Below are 9,691 nucleotides of genomic sequence, written 5' to 3'. Positions count from 1 at the left end.
TTGGATTTGTTTCTGCATTTTCTAATCTGTTCCATTGATCCTCAGGTCCTTTTTTTCCCCAGTACCATGCTGTTTTTATCACAGTAGTTCTGGAGTGTAATTTCAAGTCAAGGATTGTGATGCCCCCTTGCCTTGCCTTTGTTGTCCAGAATTGTTTTTGCTCTCCTAGGTCTCTTCTGGTTCCAAATGAATTTTAGGAATGTTTTCTCTAGTTCTGTGAGATATGCTAATGGTATTTTGATTGAGATTGCATTAAATCTGTATAAAAATTCTGGAAATATTTAACTATATTAAATCTGTATAAAAATTCTGGAACATTTTAACTATATTAATTCTTCCTACCCCAAGAGCAGGGGAAGTTTGGGACTCTTATGTTACTCTCACTTCCTAGGAACTTACTGGTCCTGGTTCTTTGCCTTTGTCTTCCTAATTGCTTGAGTCTAGCTGCCTTTCTCTTTTCAATTTTGCCGATTATAGCTGCCTTTGCCCTTCTGATTTCTGGAGTCTGGCTGCAGAGGTCAAAACTGCCCTATTAATTTTTAATAAAGCTCAATGAGGCCTTCATCCTATCTTTTCCCTACCTACAGTGACTCCATCCCTACAAGAGTGCTGGGATTAGAGGTATGCACCACCACGCTAGGGCAATAAATAGCTATTCTTAAGTGATGCTTGCTGAGCACTGAGAAGTGATGATGATATGTATTATGGTTTAGACCTAGATGTCTTTCCAAAGACTCATGCAGTCATAGGGCTTTTTCAGAGGTGAAATCTAGAGTGTGTGATACTGGGATTAAGGGTGTCTGATTAGTAAATCAGTCCACTGATTGGCTTGGCATAGCTCTGGCTAGGATTAAAGGTGTGAGTGCTACCTCCACCCCAGGGTGGGTAGCCTGCATACAATATAAGGGACAGAAAGAGACTTGCCTCCCTTCCCTCCATCCTCCTTGTTGCTGTTGCTGTCTTCTGCCTGTCATGAATTGTTCTCCTCTGTGATTCTTGTCTACTGTGTCATCCTGCCTTGGAGTCAACCAATTGTGGACTAAAAACTCTACAAACTATGAGCTAAATAAATCCTTCCTCCCTTCCTTTGTGGGCGTTGGGTATTTTGTCTCAGCAATGAAAAATTTAACTAAGACACTATGGACCTACCTTACAAATGGCTCAACAACAGCAAAAGAAAACAAGGTATACAGAGAGAGAAATAAAGCAACACATCCACAGCTATTTTGGCCAGGCAAGAACATATGGGAGTTTGTTGTATTAATCTTTCAAATTTTCTGTATGTTTGAAATATTTCCAAATAAGTTGAAGAAATGAGATGGGGCTGGAGGCTCATTCCACACTACATTTCTAAACAGGGCTTCCCTGAGCTCAGACATTATCAATTGGGGTAATGACAACTTCACAACCAGATTGCAGGTGTCAGGATGGGAGCTTCCAGTTCATTACAATCCTTGGGCTAAGACTTCTCCTTACAACTAGGTCTCTGGGTTTTAAAAGTAGGACATCACAACCATTACATCTTACAACTTTACCCGGGCGTGGTGGCTCACGCCTGTAATCCCAGCACTCAGGAGGCTGAGGCAGGAGGATCATTACAAGTTCAAGACCAGCCTGGGCTACAAAGTGAGCTCAAGGCCAGCCTCAACTGCATAGTGAGACCCTGTCTCAAAAAAAAAAAAAAAACTTTACCAGCACTATTTACAAAATAAAAATGGCTGACATTAGTTGTGCCTAACATTTTTGGATATCATCTCTTTCAACACTATAACACTATAAAGGTATTACTAATAGTATTATTGCTACTTACCAGATTATAAAACTGAGGCTCAGAGTTCACTAACTTCCTCAAAGTTCCACAACCAGTTAAATGCAAGGGCTGGAGTGGGAATTTCACCAACCCAGCCCCAAAGCCTGTGCTACATCACTTACATTGAATACATAAAACACATTTAAATACTGTTTCTCTATGTTCTATTGCTAGAAACAAACAGAAAGCTTTTATTTAGTTTTCTCTGTACTTGACAGTTGCCAATCTCTTGCTAATCTTCAATAATTTCCCACAACGTATGACCTAGTCCTGGTCACCATTGCTCACTCCTCAGTTTGATTCCTAAAAAACAAGTAAAGCAGCGCCAGGCTGAACTCACAGTGATGAAGGAGACTGAGAGAGAACTAGAGACTTGAGCTGGGGGAGTAGCTCAGTGTACAGCTCTTGCGAGCATGCACAAGGCCCTGAGTTAGAGCCCCAGCACAGCAACAATAAATGAATAAATAAATCAAATAAATACCCAGAAACTTGATTAGTGGACTAGAGGTAAATCTGTCAGTCCGTGCATCTATCTACCTTCCTTTCCTGTCTTTCCCTCAGTCTCTCTCTTGCCATGTCTCCCCGTTTCACCTCTTCCTGTGTCTTATTTCTCTTTGTCTCTAAGTCTCATTGCCTCTAAGTCTGCCACTGTCTCTTATCTCTGCCTCTGACACGTGCACACAACTAAATTTCAGAGCTGCACTTTGCCTCCTAGACCTCACAGATTAATAAGCTAAATTCAATAGAGAATACAGGAAAGAAGAGTGACTTTTGCCCCTGGGGGCCACCAAACTCTTCGGTCCACTTGGCTCTTTGCCTCTCCGGGGAAGATATGAGGACAAGCACTGCTCACTGTCCCCATAGCCTCCAACCCTCGTGGGAGCCACCTGTCCTCCATTCTCTCCCAGACTGCCCTGAAAGCTACTGCCCTGCGGCTAGGGGAGCTATTGCATAAGTGACGCTGGATGCTATGGGCTGACAACTGTGGGCACCCCATGGCTACCTGGCCAGGTAAGAGGAGGGTGACCAGCGATGGACCTTCAAGAAGTATGGCATCACTGAGCAGGTGCCATCAAGAGGCCCACCTGTGGTCAGGGCGGTGCCAGGGCCTTCCTCAGCTTGGCCTCGTGATTGGCAGAAATCTCATTACATTAGGCTTTGGCAAGAACAACCTCACCCCACCTAGAGTGGCCTGGAGCCTAACACCTCACTGGCCACTCTCGCCCAGGAGCTTGATCGCTTTGGGAGCACTCAGACCATTGTTCACATCAGAGATAGCTTTGCCTAACCTCCATTCAACAGAGAGCCTGCAGCAGCCTATGCTACAAAGAGGGGCTTTCCTCAGGGTGATCTAGGCTGTGAGCTCTATGTGTATTTTCCAGCAGGGGAGACCTGGTATCCCAGCAGTGCCAGCCCTCACTTCTCCCTGGTCACTGGGAGCTTTTCATGGGTGGATATACCCAGCACGAAATCCAGGATTCAGACCTAAGGGTTCAGGATGGCATCAAGACCAGATTTTTTTCTAGACAGTCCCAGTAAACATTCTGGCTACAGAAACAGCCTGTGGGGCTACAGCTGTTTAGTCCACAGCTGGAGTGATGAGGGTTGGGAGTCAAGTGAGCTAAAGGAGACCGGGTCAAGCCTAAGCCCTGGGAAAACGGACCCAAACGGACCCTGGGAAAACGGAGCCTTTCCAGTGACCATGGGAAGACAACCCTCTGTCCATATGAGGAATGGGGAAGGATGAAGGGTGGCGGGCAATAGTATATGGGTTCAATCCCTGCACCACCAAAACAAAAAAAAAAAAAAAAAGCTAAAGACAGTCAGAGTATACTGACAGTACACTAGCTAGGTTGGCATGAGATTCTAGTGTTGAAAACAGCGCCTTCCCAACATCTATGCACATTCTATAGGGGACCAGGGAGATACTAATGGTCTCCTCAAAGACCACTCTTCTGGGAACAAGCTGACCCAGTGCAGACTGCCCAGCCTGAGCACAACAAGGGCACGCAGTGCGTCAGGTAGGGGAGCGCCAGTGGCTCTGCTGTGCTCCTAGCACCCAAGCCACCCCCGATGGGCCTGGCACTGAGCGGACGCCCAGGGTGGGGCAAGGCCCACAAAGGCAACTTGTCGGGAACCTCAGAGGCAGGTTGCAGGGTGACCAGGCTGCGGGTGGGTGGGTCCAGGAGCAGCAAGCGCACAGCCATGCTCTCCACCCTGCGCCTTTTCACAGCAGTGCCTTGGGCCAGCTAAAAGGAGAATTCACAGTGGTGGTTACAGTGACAGACGCGAACACGCCACACCTGTCTTTTCCATCTCACAGAAAGCAGTTATTTTAAAATTTGGGCCCTTCTCTACTCCCTTCCCTTGGCTGGAGTTCTCTGCTGAGTTATTTTGGTTTATTTGTTGAAAATCAACATCCTATCCACCACTAAAACTGAATTCTTAGATTTGTAGTTTGTTTTTTATTTTTCACAACAGTGAGAAGGGACTCCTGTTAAGCTGACTTCTAGCATACATGATACTCTCTACTGTGGCCTGTATTTGTTTGTTTTTTGACTAACTAAATGGAAAGTTATCAATAAAGCCTTTGTCAGAGGATTTATTTCTTTAAAGAAAAAAAATACAGACCAATAAATCAGACAGACCTAAATCCTTTCAAGCCACATGACTTAGGGCATAATATATAAACCTATCCACACTGCAATTTCTTTGTCTGCAAAATGGTAATATTAGAAGTATGACATGGAGCCATTATGAGGACTAACTGCAATCATATATAGATGTAGCTCTTAATGCACAGTCTATGCTAAGCAACTAGCCATAATGCTAGTTACTATTGCTACCGTTATTTCTCACAGTCTTATTTTTCTGAATTGTACATTTCAGATGGTAAATGTGGCCAGGCGTGGTGGTACACACCTGTAATCCCAGCACCCAGGAGGCTGAGGCAGGAAGATTTCTAGGGGTTCAAAACCAGCTCGGGCTACATGGTGAGTTCAAGACCACCCTGAATTAGGTAGCTAGTCTTTGTATCAAACAAAAAAACAAAAGTTAAAAAAAAAAAAAAAAAAAAGGTTAAGGTGATAAATTTTATATGTATCTTGCCATAATTTTTAAAAATTAAATGAGAACAAATTGAACACAATGGCTTTTTATTAAATCACAGATAAGTCTCAGGTAGTTTAGTGGTCACTAATTAATTATTAAAAGGGAATCTCAGTAGTATAGAAAGGTTACCATCTTCAGGAGTTTATGAGAATCAAAACCCAAAAAATCCTTGTATCAAAAATGCTTTTAAATAAAAAATCAATACACTCTCACTGGTATGTGAATACTGGACATGAGTAAGACTTTCCAAAAATATCACAAAGCTTTTCTTTCAGAAACCGGTTCTTCCACACTTGCAGCTTTGAGAACATTGCGATCACAAGGGTAGCTAATAAGGTACCGTTCTTACGATACCTCTCAGAAATGTCAGCAGACACAGTTGCCCACAGCAGAAGTGGAAAATACTTGCTCTTGCACATGCAAAGTTAAGGCATGAAAAACCTAAATGGCTGAGCTGAGATATTCCATGAAAGAGAAATTCAGATTCCATATCCAGAGTCTCTGCATCTCCCAATGACTCCTCCTCACATTCTAAAACTCTGCCGTATCTTGACACCACTGTGACAAGCCCTTCAGGGAGACTGGCCAACAGTTTCTCCTTCTCTGGAAACATCCCTAACATCCGGTGGATACCTGCTGCCAAGCCTGTATCCGCCCGTACCTGCACCTCCCCAAGCAGGGTGGGCCTCATCCTGCAAAGCCAACAAGTGGCTCCCCTAGAATTTTGGAACTGAGAAGAAAATAAATCCTTCCATTTCCCACAATGTTTTACTCACAACTTCCAATTATATACTTATGTCTACATACATGATTCCTCTAGTATCTTTGTAACACCTTCCCCTTTTTCCTTCAGCTTGCATTTGGCTTCTGTTATGTGCCACCAAGAACTCTAATTCGTATAAATAATCCCTTGCTCCTGACTCACCCTTCTCCCTCAGGCTGCTGCTCCTCAGTGGGAAACTCTTCCTCTGTCAGCACCTTAACCACTGGTTTACCTATCAGAATTGTAGGGGACAATGGCGGTGAGAGAAAAGTAGTCACGTTGGTGAGACACGTTGACTGAAGCCTTTGGATTTAACTGAACCAGAACGGGCCTCGCTCAGAACAAGCTATTTGCAGTGCAGGTTTCTATGGAAACACAAACCCAAGAAAAAAACCAAACTGAATAAATAGCTGCAAAGTCAACTTACAATAAGCTATACTTTAAAGATGAAAGACTCAGAACACGCATCATTTTTTAGAAAAGGCTAGAGCTATCAAATACACATACGATATATATGTACATGTATAATACAAATTTATTATACATATATATCATAGTGTGTGCGTATGTATACTATATATATGTGTGGTTTTCCAGATCTCATAATTTGAACAGCTTCAGATCTACAAGTCAAAACTTTTAACTACAAAAGGGGCCCCTCCCTTGCCCTTAGAACCTCTCTGCTGTGATACAACAAAGAGGACAAGTGTCAGTTACTAGGGAACTCCAGGAAGTAACCGGCCTAAATCCACAAGCTAGAATATAGGCTGCCATGTCATGGCCTGGGCTTTTTAAGAACTCGAGGTCATGGAAAACTGAGGAATGTTAGGGGCAGGAGGGAGGATTTCCAGACTGATATTACAGAGAATAGTCAAATGCGATACATGAAAAAAAGGCAATGCATAAACTTTAATTGGAGCATAAAACTATCTATAAAGAACAGTTGTTTCTATTTTGTTTTTGAACTGTTTCTAAAGGACAGTTTCACAATTTGAGTTAGACAAGATTTTGTTTTGTTGTGCTAAGGATTGAACCCAAGGCCTCGTACCCACTAGGCAAGGACTATACCTCTGAGACACATCGCTGGCCCCAAATGTGGGCACGATCTTGAATAATATTTCTGAAGAAATGTGGACGTTCTTTGGTGCAAAAAGGATGTGATGGCCATCTAAGAGGAGGTCCTTGTTCTTGGGAGATGCCAGCAGAAGTTTGTAGGGTTGAACTGCCATGATGCCAGAGGCCTAGTGCTCTTCTTTCATCCTTCTAGTCATATTTACCCACTCTGCTCACACTCTCACTTACTCCACTCACACTTACGTGGTGCGCCCACCCATGAGTGTGAGTCCTACCCCAGGATCTCCAGCGGGGAACGCCCCTCGGGGCTCTAGACCACGGACACCGCATCTCCACCCTGAGTGTTCCCGCGGCACCTCAGACTCAAAGCCAAATTCATCTTTCCTCTTCCCCCACTGCCTGCTTTAAAAAAGTGAATAAAATCTGTTACTTTTCCTATCTGTTCTATCTTGATAAATGTTAAATTGAACAAGCCAGAAACTTCTCTCCTCTTTGTACCATGTTTAATCAACCATCAAAGCCTTTGTACCTCATAAATTTCTTTATCTCCTGCCCGCTCCCTATTTTTATTGTCTTTCTCCCTAGCTACATATTATAAAAACCTCTTCACGGGTCCCTCTTGCCTCCAGTCTTGCTGCACTCCCGTCTATCTCCTGTTCTTTCACAGGCATGGGTGTACTAACATAAAACCTGATCCGACCACCGTGCTGCTGGAAACTCTTCAGTGGCTCCCTGGTGCCTCCAGAATGAAATCTACTGGGCTCTTTCTCCATGGTACGCGAGGCCCTTCAGGGTTGTTGTCTCTGCTTTCCTTCCCAGTCTCATCTTCTGCACCCCACTCTAGCCAAACCCATGAGGTCACTGTGGGTAACTGAGTGCCCCCCCCCGCCAGCACTATGTACCGGCCCCCTCCTACCAGAGACGCTGCTTTCACTGGGAAGATTGCCCGCCCTTGCACGTCTTATTTGTAATCTCCATTGCTCTTCAGTCCCGCCAACCTTGACATACCACTCACCAAAGCAACTTTTTTCAGAGCATTTGCTTATGCAACGTGCTTCCCACTAGACTAAGATCCTCAGTGACACAGGACCTTGTTTTTAACTTAAGTGCCTAGTCCATTCTCAGTCTACCAAAGACACTCAACAATTACTTATTTAAAAACTGACGGGAATCCTAGTGAAATACTTTGTTTCTTTATCCTTGTGGATTTCAGTTTCTAATTTATAAAGCTCTCTGGCTGGGGATTTAGCTCAGTGGTGCAACTCCTGGCTGGCAAGCATGAGGTCCTGAGTTCGATTCCCAGTAACCTCCCTAAAAAAAAAAAGCAATAAAGATCTCGGAGCAGGTAACAATAGGAACAAGAACAGAGATTGAGTAGGTGAGTCGCTGCAGGAAATGGATTATTTGAAAACAGACTCTTCAGCCATTATCATCTCCTCTCTGAGATAAACCCCAGCCTTAGAAGAAAGCTGGGGAGAGCAGAGCTCTGTGGGTTAGCAGTGCTGGCAAACCTACAGCACGCATGCCACAGTGGGCTGTTTGTACCGTCGAAAACTCTAAAAGGTTCGCCATCACTGGGTTAGAGAGCTGAAATGTGAAAGATGAAAACAAGCCCATCTTAGATATCAAGTGGACTTTATTGGATTTAGAGAAAATTTACCCTACCCCCTTAATTCTAACTTTATAATCTTAAAAATACGATATCACATGTGTCCAGGAGGTGGTAACTGAGGGGAAGAGGAGGAGGCTGACACCTTCTGGATCCCGACAAACACTCGAGAACTTGCAGACAAAGGCTCTCCAGACGTGGAACATTCTTACTGCCAAGGAGGTTAGCCTGAAAGAGGGATGGACTCCACATTTGACAGCCAACCAGTTGCTCTCAAAGAACCTGGGTCCCAGCTACCACAGGGCAGAAGCCCATTTCTTTTTCTTTTGCTCTGTGTGTGTGTGTATGTGTCTGTGGGTGTGTGTTTTACTAGAGATTAAAGATTAAAGCTGGGGCCTTCACACTAACCTACATTCCCAGTCCATTTTTTAAAAACTTTTTTCAATTTTTGAGGTAGGGTCTTACTAAGTTACTAAGTTAATGAGTTGCCCAGGCTAGGCTCAAACTTGCAATACTCCTGCCTCAGCCTCCCAGAGTTCTGGGGTTACAGGTGTGCAGCATCGCACCCAGAAAAGGCCAATTCTTTCTCTTTTTTTTTGTACCAGGAATTGAACTCAGGGCCTCACGCTTGCCAGGCAGGAGCTGTGCCACCTCACACTTTCCAGGAAGGTGCTGAGCTACATCCCCGGCCCAAGGCCAATTTTTCAGAACACATTTATTTAACTTCTTCCTATTATAACGTGCACTAAGCTTTAAGAACAAGAATAAAATACAGAAACAAAAACCTGGCAGCGTTTGAACGGTTCAAAGCCTATTTCATTGTGACGGCTTTGGAAGCTGTGGCTGGTGCTTAGGAAGCCTCCAAGAAAGAGCTTGTTCTGCACACTACTGGGGCCTTGATTCCAGGTAACACTGAGGACTTCTTTGAAGGAAATCTCCCACCCACAGACCAGAAGAACACTCCCTGCTCATGCCTGGGCCTCACACGCCTGGCAAGGGCAGGGGTATTGTGCCAGGGCCTGGGGTCTTCTCTCCTACCTGTGTTCACTCAGACATGGAGGACAGGAGCGCTCGGGGCTGACAGACCTAGGGACCCAGGCTTCCCAGAGTCTAGTCAAGGTCTCTTCAGTCTCCTTCAGAGTTTTCCTTTCTCAGCACTTCATCTTATTTATCAAGAACAAGTTCCCGCTGGGGATGTGGCTCACTAGAGCACTTGCCTACCATGCAAGCGGCCCTGGGTTTAATCCTAGTACTACACACACACAAGCAAGTTCCTCTGAGGATCTTAGGCTTGTGAAGAAGGACACCAGAGAGGCAGAGCCCA

General features: G+C 44.5%; 1 long non-coding RNA gene across 1 annotated transcript in view; it reads right to left on the bottom strand.

The window, feature by feature from the left end:
- LOC106147750 overlaps positions 1–6,043 on the bottom strand; it is a 63,255-nt gene extending 57,212 nt beyond the window's left edge. Inside the window, exon 1 of the long non-coding RNA XR_001232683.1 lies at positions 5,847–6,043. This is a non-coding gene — a long non-coding RNA (uncharacterized LOC106147750). The remainder of the gene's footprint in view (positions 1–5,846) is intronic.
- Between the last annotated feature and the right edge of the window lie 3,648 nt (positions 6,044–9,691).

This window comes from Chinchilla lanigera, unplaced genomic scaffold, assembly GCF_000276665.1.
Source record: "Chinchilla lanigera isolate Chin_1 unplaced genomic scaffold, ChiLan1.0 scaffold00008, whole genome shotgun sequence".
Classification (NCBI taxonomy): Eukaryota; Metazoa; Chordata; class Mammalia; order Rodentia; family Chinchillidae; genus Chinchilla; species Chinchilla lanigera.
The sequence above is the reverse complement of the archived record's forward strand: the minus strand, read 5'-3'. Positions and strand labels throughout refer to the sequence as shown.